Source organism: Lynx rufus, unplaced genomic scaffold (genome assembly GCF_022079265.1).
Source record: "Lynx rufus isolate CCGP_SWC_20201006 ecotype Redwood Valley unplaced genomic scaffold, mLynRuf1.p SCAF_4, whole genome shotgun sequence".
In the NCBI taxonomy this organism is placed as follows: Eukaryota; Metazoa; Chordata; class Mammalia; order Carnivora; family Felidae; genus Lynx; species Lynx rufus.
The window spans coordinates 168,877,450-168,895,603 of NW_025814856.1; the positions used below are offsets into that span (position 1 = coordinate 168,877,450).

At 50.0% G+C, this 18,154-nt stretch overlaps 1 protein-coding gene across 2 annotated transcripts in view; it reads left to right on the forward strand.

The window, feature by feature from the left end:
* Window positions 1-2,327: 2,327 nt before the first annotated feature.
* Window positions 2,328-18,154, forward strand: part of DNAJB6 (DnaJ heat shock protein family (Hsp40) member B6) — a 68,819-nt gene continuing 52,992 nt past the window's right edge. For both annotated transcript variants that reach the window (XM_047094779.1, XM_047094780.1), the window contains exon 1: window positions 2,328-2,416. The gene's annotated coding sequence lies outside the window, so the exon portion shown is untranslated. The remainder of the gene's footprint in view (window positions 2,417-18,154) is intronic.

The following is an 18,154-nucleotide window of genomic DNA, read 5'->3' on the forward strand; positions in this document are numbered from 1 at the left end:
TTAAGTCTATTTATTTATTTATTTATTTATGGGGGGGGAGGGGAGAGAATGGAGGGGGAGGGGCAGAGACTGGGACAGAGAGAATTCCAAGCAGACTCTGCCCTGTCAGCACAGAGCTGGGGCTGGAACTCACCTGAGCGGAAACCAAGAGCTGGATGGACTCTCAACCTACTGGGCCACCCAGGTGGCCCATCTTCTTTTTTGAAAAGAGTTACTTAGGCATTGCCATTTAGGGCCTTTATTTAATGTTCATCCAGAACACCACGTGGACCCCGTCAGGGCTGGAGACTTGTTCTGTCCTAGTTGGTTTTTCTGGTGATGCGGTTCACTGCATTGACAGATGTTTTAACAAACATTTATTTATTTATTTATTTATTTATTTATTTATTTATGGAGGGAGAATGAAGAAGTTATTTGTGGTGAGCCTACCACTTACTATTTAAAATTCAAGTCTCTGTGCTGTCTGCATTTCAAGATTAGCTCACACTGGCTGTAGGGACTTATTTAAATGTGAAATGTCACATGATAGCACTGTCAACACTGGAAGGGAAATAAAACTCCCTCAGTGGGCTGGTATATACGGTTACACGGGACTGTGCCAAATTGTGCGTATGTCTGAATGAAGTGCTCTCTCTGCTGAGCCTATCTTAAGTGTTACCATCAAGTGCTGTATTAAAAATTTTTTTTTTTCAACGTTTATTTATTTTTGGGACAGAGAGAGACAGAGCATGAACGGGGGAGGGGCAGAGAGAGAGGGAGACACAGAATCGGAAACAGGCTCCAGGCTCTGAGCCATCAGCCCAGAGCCTGACGCGGGGCTCGAACTCACGGACCGCGAGATCGTGACCTGGCTGAAGTCGGACGCTTAACCGACTGCGCCACCCAGGCGCCCCTCAAGTGCTGTATTAAAGGAAACATTGTAGGAAATTGACTCAAAGAAACTTGTTTCCTTTTGCTGATTGGTTACTTACTAGAATCTACCTTGTGATACAATGAGGGTTTAAGAAACAAAAGAATACACACAATGTCAAAGAATGTTTCCTTTTGAAGCAGCCTCGGGTAGCAAGCGGGTCCTGTCTCCTTACAGGGAAGCCAGAATTCCTGTCTTCAAAGTCCTTCTAACTGGATTAAGGATCAAATTAATGTGAGATAGACGAGCAGGAGAAATATCTAATTTAATAGCTTACACATGGGGAACCCACCCAGCCATGGAAATTCTAAAGTCAGGCCAAGTGAGGGATACGTGTCCTCCCGAATCGAGAAGAAGGCAGGGGTCTGGGACTTCAAAGAGAAGGAATGTAACTTCCATGTTATCAAGGGAGGGGTTCTCTGGAGCTCACAGGGGCTCCCCCGCCTTCACCTCAAAACCACCTCCATGCCAGAGTGGCCCGTCTTGGGTCTCGGGGCGGCCCGCCCTCAGCCCCCAGAGCAGTTAAAACTACAGCCACGCTACTTAAACCTTCCAGATGCCTACAGTGAAGGTTAGTAATCAGCTGTTACAAATAAACAGCGTGGACGGTGTGCTCTTCCCGAGGATCCGGAGGACTCGGATCGGCTCCATGGGGGCAAGGTTCTCCCCTCTTCCCTTGCGGGTTCTTCAGCGGGGCTAGCGATTAAACTGACGTAAGGCAGACTGGCAGCAGAGCAAGAAGTGTAACACCGTGCGGACGTCCCGGGCACACGGGAGACACGCAGGAAGACCGAGCAGCTCCCTAAAGTGGCTCAGGCGGCCGCCGGGAACACCACCTTCGGCGGCAGCCAGAAGGGCGCTGGGCTTGGGGAGGGGGGGCTCCGGGGGGGGGGAGCAGGGAGCGCGCAGCACGCAGCTCCCCGGGCTCGGTCCCCCACCGGGGCCGGCCCTGCGGGGCGACAGGCTCACACGCGGACGTCGCGCGTGCACCCAAGCGTCCGCTCCCAAAGGGGCCGCTTCCGCTCGGAGCTCCCCCTGCGCCTGCCGTGTCTCATTCATTACCCTGAATGTGGCCTAAACTAGCGGAGGTCACGGAGGCGGGTCCCCGGGCGGCCGAGGCCGGCCGGCCCCGGGGAGACGAAGACCGGCGCGGCTCGGGCGTCCCAGACCCGCCGCCAAGCTCGGTGGGCGCGGGGCGGGACGCGCGGGGGGCTCCGGGGCACGGCTCCCCCCACCCCCGCCTCTCGCCAGCGCCCGGCCTCCGCGAACCTTCGGGAAGGCGGGCGGGGCGGGGCGCATGCGCGGCGTCAGGGTCGGGCGGAAGTGCACGTCGCCGCGCCGCCGCCGCCGCGTGACGCACTTCCTGTTTGTTGTCGGAGAAAGGAGAGAAAGGAAAGCGCGAGGAGCCGCCGCCGCCACCGCCGCCAGCGCCGCCGTGCCGGAGCTGAGGGGACCCGGGCCGCCGCCCCGCCGCGCCTCCTGCCCGCTGCCGGCTCCCTGTCCTCGGTGAGGGCCGCCCGCGGGCGGGGGTCGGGCCTCGGGGCCGGCGTGGGGCCGGCGTCGGGGGGTGGGGGACCAGGGGCCTGCCGTGGGGCCGGGGCTTCGGGGGGTGGGCGTCGGGCTGGGGCGGCGGTGGCGGCCAGGGGGCCGCTGTGGAGTCCGGGCGGCCGTGAGGCGGGGGGGGGGGGTGCGGGCCGCGCGGGTGGGCGTCCGGCCTCGGGCGGGCGGTCAGGCGGGGGGGCGGGGGGGGGGTCAGGCCGGGGGTGGGCGTCGGGCCGCGGAGCACGGGGACCCGGTGCGAGGCCGCGGGCCCCCGCAGTCGGGGGGTGGCACTCGTCCTGGGCCGGCCCGCGCCGGCGGTTGGGCCGGGGCCCGTGCGGAGGGCGGGCGGCGCGGGGCCGGGGTCACCCCGCGTCCCTCCAGTTCAGCAGCGGCGGGGGGCCCGGCGGCGTGAAAGGCAGGTTTGTTCTTTCTTTCAAGCTCCGCGTGGAGGAAGGAGCGCAAAGCCGGAGACCAGGCGGGTCTGCAGAGAGAGTGGAAGCCTCGTGGGGGGCGGCGCTGCGGGGCTCCGGGAGACGCGAAGCCGCGTTCCCGGAACTTCCCCCTGGGATTTTCTAAAGTTTGGCGACTAGCAGAACGCCCGGATTCCAACCGACATGGCCAGTGTGCGTTGGGGGGGGGGGGGGGGCTGTACCGGAGCTTGCGGTTTATGGCCGCTTCTGCCCAAGCGGGGGTGGAGTTGGCGAGAAGAGTAAATCGCAAACTTCGTGTGGCCCAGACCTGTTTTGGGAGGCAGCAGTGGTTGTTAGGGGCCGCGGACGGGGAAGGGGGCAAGGTCACACCGCCACCTGGCGGGGGGGCGGGGCAGGCGGAGCGGCGCCCAGTTGAGTTGGGACCAGAATTCGTTAGGACTTCGAATTGAGTTAGGGGAAACTTGAACGACCGACCAGCAAAAGGAGAGAAGAAACTTGTCGTTGGAACGCGTTTCCTGATCGTTTTCTCCGCTGATTGTGTGTATCAGAAGTGTTTTAATGACACACGTATTTACAGCCTGCCTCTCCCCCAGACTACCCCGTTCTCAGATTTCTCTGGGAAATTTAATCTGGACTTCTCCTGTTCACAGTAAGAGACTTCAGTTTCTCTGGGGTTAGTACTTGCGTGTATATATTTTAATGTTTACTTACTTTTGTTTTGTTTATTTTATTTTATTTTATTTTTTTGAGAGCGAGGGCAGGAGCAGGGGCGGGGCAGAGAGAGAGGGGAACGGGATCCCCGGTGGGCTCCACACGTCAGCACAGAGCCCGACGCGGGGCTCGAACGCACACCAGAGAGATCACGATCCGAGCCGAGGCTTAACCGACTGAGCCACCTATGTGGCGGCCCCAGTGCTTCTGTATTTGTATGCCCGGTAACGAAAAGATCCGTGCTTTTTATGCACATTATCTAGTGGGCGGTGGAATGTTTGTTACTCGCGTCTGAATTCGGGAAGTAAATGGGCTTGGCGGAGTGGTTGGTGGGTGTGGGAGCCGGGAGGCTGAGTTTTGAAATGGGCCTAAGCAGCCTTGAGCTGGTGCTGTAGAAGGGGAAGATTGGAAGTTTAAAAACGAGGCTTTAAAGAGTTTCAGGAGTTCAGCACCCTCGTAGGAAAAAAAAAAAAAAAAATCAGTGTTGTTAAGTTTGTTTTCTTGACATGGTGTATTTGAGAGGTATTTTTGGTTGCCGGTCTGACTTACCTGGAGGGCTGGGTGGGGAGTATCCTTTGACTAATATTCTGAAGAGTAAATTATGGGTAGGGAATTACACTATTCCTGCAATTAAGTGGCTTACAATAGCTTTTCTTTTTCAGCAAACTCATGATTCTTACAGGTGTAAGAATTAAGAGTAGACTCGTTTTTCCTTGTATTAACTCTGTTTTGGACAGTTTCAAACAAATACAGTTGTACTCCGCACCATCAATAGTTTTCAACCCAGCAAACTCAAAAATCAGGTTTGTGGTGGGATGATGTATGCACGTGTATTTTTTAGTTTTAAAAAGGGACTTTAAAGCTCGGTAAGTTAGTTTTTCCCATTAAGAAATTGTTTTTAATGTTTATTTTCAAGAGAGGGAAGGAGTGGGAGTGGGGGAGGGGCAGAGAGGGGGTTGGGGAGACACAGAATCTGAAGCAAGTTCCAGGCTCTGAGCTGTCAGCACAGAGCCCGACACGGGGCTCAAACTCCCGAACCTCAAGATCATGCCTGAGATGAAGTCGGATGCTTGCTTACCCGACTGAGCCCCCAGGCGCCCTGGTAAATTATTTTAAGTTCAGCTTTTCAGGGTTGCAGTGTAATGCTCACTGTGTCACCTTGGTGATGTTTCCTGTTACCTTCCACTGAGGTTACAGCGGTGGGACTGCCATCAGCCGCTGTGATGGTTAAGGGTGATTATGTTCCATTTCTGATGTCTCTGGGTGAGGATTAAGTTAATGGAATCAGGCTTTATATTTGTAAGTTGATGTTTTAGTAGGGTATTTAAAAAGCCTTATTTCGCCTTTTTACTATCTGGGAAATGATTGCAAAATTTAGAGTGGTGGAGGTCTATGTTGGAAATTTGGTTTGCTCTAAATTTGTTCAGGACACCACCTAGTGGGGAAATTGGCATAATTGCAGGCTTATTAGGGAATTCTCAGGACAGGGTCAGTGGCGAGATGTAACAAATGCTGTAGTGTTTTTTTGCATAAATAAGATCTGTGAGAACTTTAAGTTCAGGAGGTAAATGAGAAGAAAAGCAAAGTTGGTGAAGATAAGAATAGTAGTAGAAGTGATTATTAGGGGCCCCTGGGTGGCTCAGTCACTGAAGTGTCAACTCTTGGTTCTGGCTTAGGTCAGGACTTCGTGGTTTGGGAGTTGGAGCCCCAGGTCGGGCTGTGCACTCACTAACAGCAGAGCCTGGTTAGGGTTCTCTTCTCTGCCCCTCCTTTGCTTGTGCTCGCGCGCTCTTTCTCTCTTTCTCTCTTTCTCAAATAAGTAAATAAATAAATAAAGTAAAAAGAAAAGGATGATAATGTAGGAATGGAAAGACAATTTTAAAGCCTAATTGGAAAAAACTTCTGGAGTTCAGCTTGGAGAATTTTGATGCTTTCGTTATGGGTTGATTTTAGGTGTTTTTTCAAACTTTGTAATTTTAGGGGTGCATGCAGAAACCAGTCGAACTTTTTTTTTTTTTAAGAAGCTTATTTATTTATTTTGAGGGAGTGTGAGCAGGGGGGGGGGGGAGAGAGAGAGAGAGAGAGAGAGAGAGAGAGAGAGAGAATCCCAAGCAGGCTCCGTACTGTCAGCTTAGAGCCTGACTCAGGGGCTCGAACTCACAAGCCTGGAGATCCTGACCTGAGCTGAAGTGAGTTGGATGCTGAACCCACTGAGCCATCCAGGTGCACCCGTTGCTGACCTCTTTTGTTTAAATGTTCTACTTAAAGTTTAAAAAATACCTTGTTATTTTTTTCAATGTCTCATTTTTAAGGTGGGGAAAATTAATTGCCGAAAAAAATTATGAAGGGTGCCTGGCCGGCTCAGTCGGTGGAGGGTGTGACTCTTGACCTCAGGGTTGTAAGTTCGTGGCCATTGTTGGATGTAGAGATTATTTGAAAATAAAATCTTAGAGGAATTAAAAAGGTAGTTAAATTTCTAAGGGGTGCATTCTACGTCAGTGGGGGGAGGAGTCTGTTTTATTTATATCCGTAATACCTTATTTCGAGAGCTATTCCTTATTTGGACATAGTTTGGTGTTTTTAAAAACGCTACCCCTAACATTTGTAAGGAGTTTTGGCCATTCTAGATAGACAGCAGCAACCACGGTGAACGGCTGTGAGGCAGTAGAACTTCGTGGGTTTGTTTGTTCGTGTGTGTATATTTATTTATGAAAGTGCTCCAGGTGTTTTAGGGTTCTTCACTTCAGTTGCAAGGATCAGTTGTATTCGGAGTGTGATTCCTTCAGGTGGCATGTGATCTGTGCCCTTGGAAATGCTCATCCTACTTTTCACCAGCAAAGGCTATTGCAGTTTGCCTTGTATCTGTGCTGGGGCCTCCCTGTGTGTTCCCTGGGGCAGGCCTGGAACCTTCTCTTGTGTGTTCCCTTTGTGCCTGTCGCGTTGCTCCAGACCCAGGGTGCCGAGAGAATACTGGTTGAATTGGATCCTTCTTCCAGGCGTGTCTTTGTCCTGATTACCCTGCTGCGGTAAATGAAATCCAGATTTTAGGAAAGTTGGGGGCAAAAATACCCAATTTGCGTTCACAAGTACCAGGACTGAGTGCTTGCCGTGTCTTCTCTTGTAACGAAGGGACTTTAGTCGTGCTTCTAAGTGTCTGATAGTTGACGATGGCCGGTTTTTGCAATCGTTGGTCTGGGATCTTGAGTTACAGCGGAAGTAATTTCCTCGTTTGTGTCGGGAATACTTAAGGACATGTTAGGTCGGCACAAGATAAAGACTTAGTAGATGGTCTGTGATAAGGAGTGACAGTTCATTTCTGTGTTTCCCCACCTACGTATGTGTTTGTTCTGGTAATTTGTCAGGTAATGAAATGACACAGAGGAAACTCCCAGACCTCTTTCTTGTTGAACGTCGGGCCTGCTGCCTTTCCACGAAGCGACAGCATTGCACTAAATTAGTTTGATGTCACAATTAAACATTTTAGAAAATGTTTTCTTTACAATTATGACTTTTCTGGGTTAGTAGAAGTAATGAGTGTTTTGATTTTTTGGTTTTTAAAGCTGAAGAGAGGGAGTGTCTTCAGTGGGTTTTTGACCTGGAATTATGTTACTTGAAACAGTGTAGAACCAGCAGCATTCTCCCGGTGGGGGGTGGGGGGGGGGATAGAACAGGCCTTGTGCAAGAAAGGGGGTTTCTGCCTTGAGCTCCATTTTCAATGTTGAGGAGTCTCATGGATTGGGAAGGAACAAAGGAGGTTTTGTTTCTGTTTTGCAAGCAGAGCAAGGTTGCTTAGATGTTAGGTGGAGAGATGTTTGAGAAAGGTCTGGTGGAAAGATGGTCACTTCTGCGGGTGGCTAAGATTTGGGATACAGAGTAACAACATTTCAGAATGTAGAGGTGTCTTAAGTCCCAGGCTTGAGGACCTTGACTCCAAGAGTCTGTTAGAGGTCTAAAAGGGTGGTGTGTTTGTAGCAGTCATGTTGGACACATACGTTCTTGAGTATCTTTCTCTCTTTTGTAAAATACTAACAAAACCAAGGTTTCATAACTGAGCTGTGTAGAAAATTTGGCTTGTTAGAGCTAACTCATCACGGAGCACCTCATGTAGGTCATCAAATACCTACTGTGTTCGTGGTCAAAGATGAGGGTGGGTAAACTTCATGGACAAGAGCACTCCTCGCCTTATTCCATAGACATCATTTCTGTTTGCACCTTGTTTCTGGGGTGGGGTGGGGGAAATGGTATTTGGAGGGAGGGGTAGTGAAGTTGTGCGTTAAGTGGTGTCATGGGGATATTTTGTTACATTTAACTTCCGTCTTTGTTTTGGTGCCCCAGCGTTCTCTTTGTAGCTAGAGCTTTTCTTTCCCTACGGACTGGTTTGCATGCAGTTGATGAAGAGTATTTGACTTAAGGGGCTGGATTTTTAGAGATTATCGTATTGAATGGAAAATGAGGTGGTTCATTGGTCATAGGAAGTCTAAAGTGAATCAGGTGAGGTTTTGAAAGTACGCAAGAGGTTTGGGAATCTGTAGCGTGCCTTTCTAGTACTTTTTCAATGATGTACAGGAAAAGAAGTTAGTAAAGGTGGTTTGATTGGGAAATAAATGCTCTTTTTTCTCTTGGTCATTGAAGTGAAATCTCACTTAGAAAAAATGACCAGACTTATTTTACCCAGAATTCTACCATCAAGAACTCTCTAGGAATATAACACTTGTAAATGTTAATAATGATGGTTTAATTCACCTGTAGAGTGGTTGTAGAAGTTGCTAGCTGACTTAACTTTGGGAACCAGAGCTTCTGAATCGGTATTTGAAGTACCAGCCTTCACTCCCAGGGACATGTTGGCAATTGTGGGTGTGTATATGCCCCAGGTCAGTTTTCGTGGTTGTAAGGTTTACTTGGAGGAAAGCAAGAGTCTCCGTGGGCAGGGTTGGACCCTTCGGAGTTAGACTTGAGAAACGGTTAATCCAGAGAATCTCTGGGAAAGAGGAGGCATTTCATCCTTCGAGGACGATGTGCTGTGAGAACTAATCTCTTTACTCCAGCAGCTGTTTTCTCAGATGAACCGAAGCTTTAGACTACAGGATTTCTCTGTGTGTCGTCGAGACTACTGAAGTGTAACCTAAAAGAAGCAAGAATCTGTTTTTCCGGAGACCGCTAGTCCGTGATCGTTCAGGTACAGCGTAGTGGATGGAGACTTCTTGAGAAGATGAGATTAGGATGTACAATATCTGGCATATTGGGTATACGGGAACATATTTTCTTACAAGTTTATTTTGAGAGAGAGAGAGCATGCCAGCTGGGGAGGGGCAGAGAGGGAGAATCCCAAGTAGGCTCCACACTGTCAGTGCAGAGCCCAACGCAGGGCTTGAACCCATGAACCTGAACTGTGAGATCATGACCTGAGCAGAAAGCGAGAGTCAGATGCTTCACCCACTAGAGGAGCCTCCCCACACACTAAGTGGCTCTGTAGACCACATCTCTGTAGGTCTCTGTTTGTGCTTCTTTCTCTGAGCCTCTGTGCTGACGGGGTGCCTGTCCTGGGCTTGTCTGGACTCGCTTGAGAGTTTGAATTGCCCTCTGTCTTATGTTGATAGGAGTACTCTATAGCGACCACTTCTTCCAGCCCCAGCAAGTGAGTATTTTTCAGCTCGGCTGGTGAATGGCCCCCATTGAAGGAATGGATGTTAGAAGACATAGTAAGAACTTGGTTTCCCCCCCTCCCCCGCCAAACACAAAGGCCAGCAGGTGGAAGAATGGGCAAAGGACCTAGGCCAGCAGTTCAGTGGAGGCACTTACAGATAGCTCTTGAACGTGAAAAGATGCTTAACTTCATGGGTGCAGAACAGATCAGGCTTCACTTAAGCGGCTGGAAAAGTCAAACGGGTTAGTGTTGTTCCTGAGGGTGGGAACGTGAGGCTGATGATACTGGTTAGGCTGGAAATTAGTGCAGCCTCTGCGGAGGGCAGGTGGGTGAGATGGTGTCTTTTTCTTTCTTATTTTTTTAAAAGACCCATTGTTTTGATGTAGAAATTTCTGCAGCGTACTTAGTGAGATCCTTCTTTTTTTCTCATGTCTCATGTTTATTTATTTGGGGGGGGGCAGGGAGAGAGAATCTAAAGCAGGCTCTCCGCTATCATGGCAGAGCGCCATCTGGGGCTTGATCTCAAGCCCCCTGAGATGAAGTCAAGAGTTTGGAAGCTTAACCTACTGCGCCCCTAGGCTTCCCCCCCCCCCCCCCCCCCCCCCCCGCAGTGAGCTACTTTGGCGTCTCACTTCTGTATCTGAAGAGAGCAGCTTATGCTTGGAGGGCCTGGGTCTGAGCTTGACTCCTGGTTCGCTCGTTCACCACAGTGGTGTGCAACTCTGAACCCTGGGTGGGTACCGTCTCTGGGCCTCGGGTTTTCCGGTGCAGAAATAAGGGCAGCGGTCCTGCCCTCAGTGCCTGAACTGGGTGCTCAGGTATCAGCTGGGTCAGGGTGCTCCCGTGTCTGTGGTGCCTGCCACCCCGTGGGATGGCTTTCATTGTTAAAGGGGTAATAGTGGCCTGTGTGTGTGTTTTCTGAAACTGCCCTGCCAGTAAGGGCCTCTGCAGTGGGAGCTGGGGTGCAGGCCTGGTGCCTGGTTTCCATCTGACCATTACTTCTGGTGGTGGTGCCGCCGTGCCCACATTTCTTTGTCCTGGTACTGCATACATTTTTTTCTTTTGGTGATTTAGTCCTGAATTCTTTATTTCTTATATTGACATAAAGTTGGCCTGTGACCTTGTAAGTTTGGGGCGTATGTGTCCGTATATGTTTATGTGTTGTAGTATAGTAATAGCTGTGTAGGTAACACCTTTATCAGGTCACATTGTCATCTTTGTGTGTGTTTGTGTTTCACGTGTATTTTTTTAATTTGCCAAATTCAACCTTGCACGCTCTACCAAAAGTTTGAAAGATGCTCATTTAAATGTCTCCAGTTCTGCTCTTTTCGTTGACTGAGTTTATCCTTGTAAGGCAGGAGGTGTGTTCAAGTCACATGCAGTGTCATTTGCCTGAACGCAGACTGGGAAGGAATGGTGTTAAGTGTTGCCGGTGTGGCTAGCACAGTTGACCAAGCAAGTAGGTAGTGACGGGCTCCATGCGGTCGTCAAAGATGGTTGCCCAACAGACGTTAAAAAGATCGCCGTCATGGACCGAGTCCTAGCCAATGAGAAGATTTGCTGATTTGCTCAAGTCTTCCTAGAAGTGAAATCTTTGGGAGATTTAATTAGGAAATATAAACCCTTTATGCACCAACACTTACAATACTGAGTGCAGCATGCATATTGATGAATCGATGGGGCTTCAACTGATTCACCAGTGGAATATGAGGGAACTTTTATAGTTCCCTGACATTTTGTTCCCCAGAGTAACTGTACTCAGTCTCCTCATAATTTGCTGGGGACTGGATTACGGAGATCGAAAGCTAACTTTGATGGCTTCTGCCCTCAAGGAGTTTATGATGTAAAAAGCCTGGAAAACAGTGATGGGTACGAGATGATGATGGAGGCGTCATGATGGGGGCGTGTGTAAGATGCAGTTTCAGCGGAGAGGAAGCTAGCTGCACCAAAGTGTCCTCCGGTGAGGAGGCGTGTCCTCCGGCGAGGAGGCGTGTCCTCCGGCGAGGAGGCGTGTCCTCCTTGCAGTTGGAGGATGCGGAGGGCACCTGGGAGGGACCAGGGCACTCAGACCTCATTGTTCAAAGCCCAATGGTGAAGTCCGGTTTGCACCTGGGATGGCGGCCGGGAGGATACGAAATCAGGGGACGAGCCTTTGATGCTGTGCAGGAGTCTGAGGTCCCCCCCCCCCCAAGATGACACGGGTGACATGTGTGATGGGTTTTGGTAGTAAATTAATGAAACATTTCATCTTAACTGTTGCAGGAAAGATAACTAGCATCTCTAACTTGTGTTTTTTGTGACTATTACAGCGTGTCCATTAACACCAATTTTTAAGAATGTTAAAAAAAAAACCAGTAAAGGTGACAGGCACGAAAAGTAACAGGCCGGAAACCGGCAGGTGTACTGACGAGGCCTTGCGGGTGTGCGCGGGACGCAGACCTGCCTCCTGTGCGTCCTTCCACTTTTCCCGGTGGGTGGTTGACCCATGGGAGAGGCTAAGCTAGGGAAGGGTAGCTGCTGGGTCGTAGGGGCCTGGCCGGCCGGCGTTCAGGGAAGGGGCCTGGGCGTCCAATTTGGTTAGCTGAGGGGGTGGGGGGAGCCCGTGGGAGTGTCTCGTGGAAGAGCGAGCTCTTCGAAGGGCCTGAGAGGAGGCTGATGGAGAAGTGGGTGGGTCAGTGTGCCACGCAGGAGAAATTGTTAGGTGGGTTGCAGAATGCTTTATTCAGACCGTGGATTTTTTTTTTTTTTTTAATGTTTGTTTATTGTGAGAGAGTGAGTGGGGTAGGGGCTGGGAGAGAGAGAATCCCAGGCAGGCTTCACAGTGTGGGCCCGGACTCGGGCTCAAACCCACAAACCCTGAGATCATGACCTGAGCCGAAACCAACAGTGTGGAGCCTGACTGAGCCACTCAGGTGCCCCCAGGCCATTGATGTTTAAAGTGGCTCTTGAACCATTTATGGGTTTTTACCAGTGTCCTTTGTTGCTCTTTTTGTCTTCCTTGCTTCCAACTTTTTTGCCTTTTGTAGTTTGTTTTTTTTTTTAAGTTGACTTACTTATTTTGAGAGAGGGCGGGGAGAGAATTGCAAGCAGGTCCCTCAGCTTCAGCATGGAGCCCAGAGTGGGGCTTGATCTCACATAGCAGGAGATCACCAGCTGAGCTGAAATCAACCTGGGACGCTTAACCAACTGAGCCATCCAGGCGCCCCTGCCTTTTGTAGATTTAATTGAACGTTTCATGTGATTCCATTCTCTTTCCTTTTTAGAGCGTTACCCCCCCTTTCCTTTTTACCTTTTTTCGTGGTCGCCCTAGAGTTTGCAGTGTTCCTTTATCACCGACTTCACAGCCATCGACACTGTCATGGTCCCTGGGTAGTGCAAGCACCTTCTGATGCCAGTTCTTCCCTCCTGCCTGTGGGGTTCTCGTTCATTTCAGCTGCAGGAAGTCTAGGGATGCGCAGAAGTGTCTGTCGTGGAATACGCTGTTGCTGTTATTTGAAGGAACAGTTACCTGTTAGGTTACTGAGGAAAATTAAAGCGTGTTTTATATCTACCTCTCTGGTGTTCATTATGCAGATCTGAGTTTTTGTCCTACATCATATTCCTTCTCTCTGAAGGGCTTCTAACATTTTTTGCAAGGTGGATCTGCTGGCAACAAATTCCCTCAGTTTTTGTTGGCCAGAGAAGGCCTTTCTTCTTCACTTTTGCAGGATAACTTTTCAGGCTACAGAATTGGAGGTGGTGTCCACCACCCCCCCCCTCCCCCCCCCCCGCCCAGCACTTTAAAACTGTTTCTCTCCCTTCTTTCTTACGTGGATGGAATTCTTTTGCTTCCTCATAGGTGGGCTGTCTTTTCCTTTGGCTTCTTTCAAGATTTTTTTAATCTTTGATTTTCCGAAGTTTGAATGTGATACGCCCAGGTGTAATTTTTGGGTATTTATCCCACATAGTGCTCTCCGTTCTTCTTGGAGGTGGTGTTGGGTGCCTGACGTTAATTTGGGGGAAATTCTCATTTAGTCCTTCAGAGCTGATTGATGCCTCGGAGCCCTGTTTCTGATCCTTCCTTTCCTAGCTCTGGCGCTCCGGCCGCGGGCTGCACCTCTGCTGGCTGCCCCACGGGCACTGGGCGCTCTGCGGTTGGTCTGTTCCTCCCCTGGCTCGTCTGCCCCTTGGCTCAGCCATGCCCCGTTTACTACTAAGCTCATCAGAGACCTTGCTCTTTTCTGCCGGGGTTTCGCTCTCTAGCATTTCTTGCTGACTCTTGGGAATTTCACCTCTGCTTACGTTGTGCCTCTGTTCTAGCGTGTAGTCTGCTTTTCCATTAAAGCTCATAGTTTTATATCAATCACAGTTTCACCAGATTCCTGATTTGGTGATTGATTCCTGCACTGGTGACTTGTGCCGAGGCTTGCTTAAGCCTGCCAGACTGTGTTTTGCCCTCTGGTATGCCTGGTGATGTTTTGTTGAAAGGTGCGCATGAGGTACCAGACAAAAGGAGCTGCTTGCTGTCAGTAGGCAAGTGGTGTGCAGGCTGGTGGGGGAGGTGGAGGTGTCCCCGTCCCTGAGCAGGTCTCCGCTTTCTGGTCCACTTCACCAGTGCCTCCCACTTCCCCTTGGGTGGGACAGGAGGGCAGGAAGGGACTGGAGTTGGGTATTTCCCTGCCCCCAGGTAGGTTGGGCTCCAGCAATGTATTCCCCCTGAGGGCAGACTTCCTCTAGAAGAAAGTGGTGTGTGGTGTTTGGGGGGGCGGGGCAGAGAGAGAGAGAGAATCCCAAGCAGGCTCCTCCCCCAGCACGGAGCCCTACTGGGGGAGAGGGGCTCTGTCTCACAAACCAGCAGATTATGACCAGAGCCTAAATCAAGAGCCAGACATTCAATCCACTGAGCCAGCCAGGTGTCCCTGTTTTGGTATTTGTATTTATTTTGTTTTAAAGTTTATCTATTTAAAAAATTCTTAAAAAAATTTTTTTAATGTTTATTTTTGAGAGACAGAGAGATAGCACAGGTGGCGGAGGAACAGAGAGAGGGAGGCACAGAATCTGAAGCAGGCTCCAGGACCTGAGCTGTCAGCCCAGAGCCCAGCACGGGGCTTGAACCCACGAACCGTGAGGTCATCACCCAAAGTTGGACGCTCAACCGACTGAGCCACCCAGGTGCCCATCCCCTATTTATTTTTGAGGGAGAGAGAGCCCATGAGAGCATGAGCAGCCGAGGGGCAGAGAGAGGGAGAGAGAATCCCAAGAGAAAACCAAGAGCTGAATGCTCGGCACCCCACGTTTTGGTATTTTTAGATGGTTCCTTTTCCCTTGCCCGAAGCCCCAGTACGTTTTTGTCCCAGATTTTCCGTGAGGGCTGGTAGAGCTCATGAAAGTGTGTACCTCAGACTTGTCCTCACAGAGCTGCCAGCAACCCCGGCTGGTGACAGTTCGGATTTCCCTGTCAGCCTCTCTGGAGGCTTCTGCATTGGCGAGTTCCCATTCTGTGTGCCCACCTGTGTTTTCAGTGCGGGAGGCACACCTCACTTACGGGACAGATCTAAAAAAAAGAAGCTGTTTCTTGGGGTGCCTGGGTGGCTCAGTTGTTTGAGCGTCAGACTCTTGATTTTGGCTCGGGTCGTGATCTTATGGTTCGTGGGATCGAGCCCCGTGTCAGGCTCTGTGTTGACCGCGTGGAGCCTGCTTGGGATCCTCTCTCTCTGTCCTTTCCCCACGTGTACTCTCTCTCTGGCAATAAACAACCAAAAAAATCCCGTTTTTCAGTTCAACTTTGTTTTGCTTGTTGGTGTGGAATGGTGACTTTACCGCTCTTTATGTGTTGGAAAGCAGAAGTCCTATCTGTAAGGAGAATCTTGGTGGATGTTTCAGGAGGAGGGAGAGTAAATGTGTCTGTTGAGTTTGCCATTTTATTTATTTATTTACTTAAAAAAATTTTTTTTTTTTAACGTTTATTTATTTTTGAGACAGAGAGAGACAAAGCATGAACGGGGGAGGGTCAGAGAGAGAGGGAGACACAGAATCTGAAACAGGCTCCGGGCTCTGAGCTGTCGGCACAGAGCCCGACGCGGGGCTTGAACTCACTGACCGTGAGATCATGACCTGAGCTGAAGTCGGCCGCTTAACCGACTGAGCCACCCAGGCGCCCCGAGTTTGCCATTTTAAATATGAAACCTGTATGTTTATCTCGAAAGAAGTTGACCTTTACAGGTTGATCCTGACGTCCTCAGGTACCCACTGGGATGAACTAGGCACCGAGTCAGGAGTTGTCAGCCTGGCCGGGGCACAGCAGTTGTCAGCATTTGTGTTTCGCCGTATTTGCAGTGTGTGTGTTGGGGTGAGAACACTTTCAGAGGATCTCGCTCCGACTGTGGCGTTGGACTGACACTGGTGAAAGGCCCGGGACATCTGCCCTTGACTACCACCCGTATCTGTCCTGAAGAACACTGTTATAGAATCCTCGTGGCACTGTCCTGATCACAGCGTAGCTTGAAATCGTAGCTGATTACTTTATGATTGGCAAACACATACAAGTATTTTTAATCTTGTTACTTGTAACTTTATTTTTGGTTTTAATGTACATAGTAGTTTAGGTTTAAGTTGCATCTAAGTAAACTCTACACTCGTCTTGAGGCTCAAACTCAAGACCTTGAGATCACGAGTCCCCGGCTCTTCTGACTGAGCCAGGCAGGTACCCCTTGTTCTGTAATTTTTAATCACATCGTGAGGTGTACTGGGGAGACGTACACTCAATTTTTCTACTTATGTGGTATTCACCTGTGTATAGGTAGGTACTACGGGCCTTTAGGACACACTTCCTGAAAGTCCTGATGTTGAGGGTTTATGGGAGTTTATGGGAGGAGGTACTTTTAGTTAATGGGATTTACTTTAGTGGCTTTACTAAAGAGGTGGAGTTTTTTTAGGAAATTTCATAGATTAACACACCAGTTGTCCCAAGAAGCAGTTGTTCTTAGCTGAAAGAACATGACGTCTTGGTTTTCTGTAGCTTTCTTAAAATACAGGAGTGGGGTCCCATCAGAAGCGAGAGAAGTTTCGGAATACCATTGGCAAAGATTACGTAGTGAATTATCTCACCCAGATCGCCTGTAAGCCTGAGTCGGTATCTGTTAGGTTGCGGACCAGCCCTGTGTGTCGTGGAGCTCGCTTTGTCCTCTGCTTGTGTTTTCCAGAATGGAGGTCAGCAGCCACGTGTGGCTGTGGGGCCCTTGAAATGTGGCGGGTGTGACCAAGGGACGGGGGTTTCCAAGTTTTGTTTAATTTTAATGACCTGAGAAACAAACGTGTGTGTGTGTGGCTGGCGGGCTTATACCGTCAGGCCGTGGAGTTTCGGATGCTTGTTGGGGGCCGTTTCCAGCTGCCTGAAGCCTTTGTGGGCACCTGTGCTTTCAGTTGACGTGATCTGCCCCTGCATGTAATGATTGCTTCCCTACTTGGCGCCTGGATGCAGGAGAGAAGCCGCTTTTTCCTGGCAGTGTCCACAGATGGTGGGGGGCAGTGAGTAGGGAGCCGCATGCCCCCTGGGCCTGGGTATACCTGAGAAGAGAAGGCAGGAGTCCCACCCTCGAGGGGCTCCTCTTTTTCTGGTGTTACCTGTTCCCTGTGACCTCAGGTGCGTGTGTGAGGCCACGTGGGGGGTGTGGGACTCACAGCAAGTCCTGGATGAGGGCTGGACAGCAAGTTCTTTCCCTCCCTCAGACTCGCTTGCGGTTGGGGCTGGGGAGCAGGGACACTGGGCTGATCTCAGGAGGGTGAAGACCATTTTAGTTCATTTATTTATTAAAATTTTTTTTAATGTTTAATTTTTAGAGACATACATAGAGACAACAGAGTGCGAGTGGGGGAGGGGCAGAGAGAGAGAGGCAGACGGAACCCGAAGCAAGCTCCAGGCTCTGAGCCGTCAGCACAAAGCCCAACTCAGGACCTGAATTCACAAACCGCGAGCTCATGACCTGAGCCACCCGGGTGCCCCCCCCCCCCTTTTTCTAAATGTGTTTTAATTATTGGGGCACTCGGGTGGCTCAGTCAGTTAAGCTTCTGACTTCGGCTCAGGTCACCATCTCATAGCTGGGTCTCTGGACCCCGCATAGGTCTCTGCGCTGACAGCTCAGAGCCTGGAGCCTGCTTCGGATTCTGTGTCTCCTCCACCCGGCTCATGCTCTATCTCTCAAAAATGAATAAACGTTGAAAAGAAAATGTGTTTTAATTATTTGTTTTGAGAGAGCCTTCATGAGCTGGGAGCGGCAGAGACAGAGGAGAGAGAATCTCAAGCAGGCTCTGTGCAGACAGCTCAGAGCCCAACTCGGGGCTCACTCTCATGACCCATGAGATCACCACCTGAGCCGAAACCAAGAGTTGGACACTTAACCACACCCAGGCACCCCTAAAATCTTACTTAAAAAAATTATTCTTGAATCGTATCCTTTTTCTTGAGCCCCCCCTCCCCCACCTAAGTCTTACCATACTAACTTCTTGCCTCTTACATGGGCCATGTGGTTTCATAGTTTCGTCTGTGTGTGCGGTCATTGTAGTTGAAGCTGAGGTTGTCTCTGCACAGGGAGCTTTCCGTTTGCTTTCTGTTTTCCAGTTCATCAATAAATGGCAGTGTTCTTTTAAGCTTTGTTTGCTTCGTTGTCTCCATACATATTTGCGTTGTTGTCCTTGACTAACCTGTTTACATATTTGTTTTCTAAACTGGGTGACTTATTCTCTAAGCTAGCGTATGGTGGTTATCAATAAATGTGATTACAGTCACTCAGAATTACATCATTGTTTTCATTGGGAGTAAATATGTTGATGGTAGAATGGGTGTCAGAGAGGTTTCGATTGGTTGGAACAGTGGGCCAGCATGAGCAAGGTGGGCTTTTTGGGGCGAGCTGTGAGGCTCATCGATCGGAAGAGCCGCCG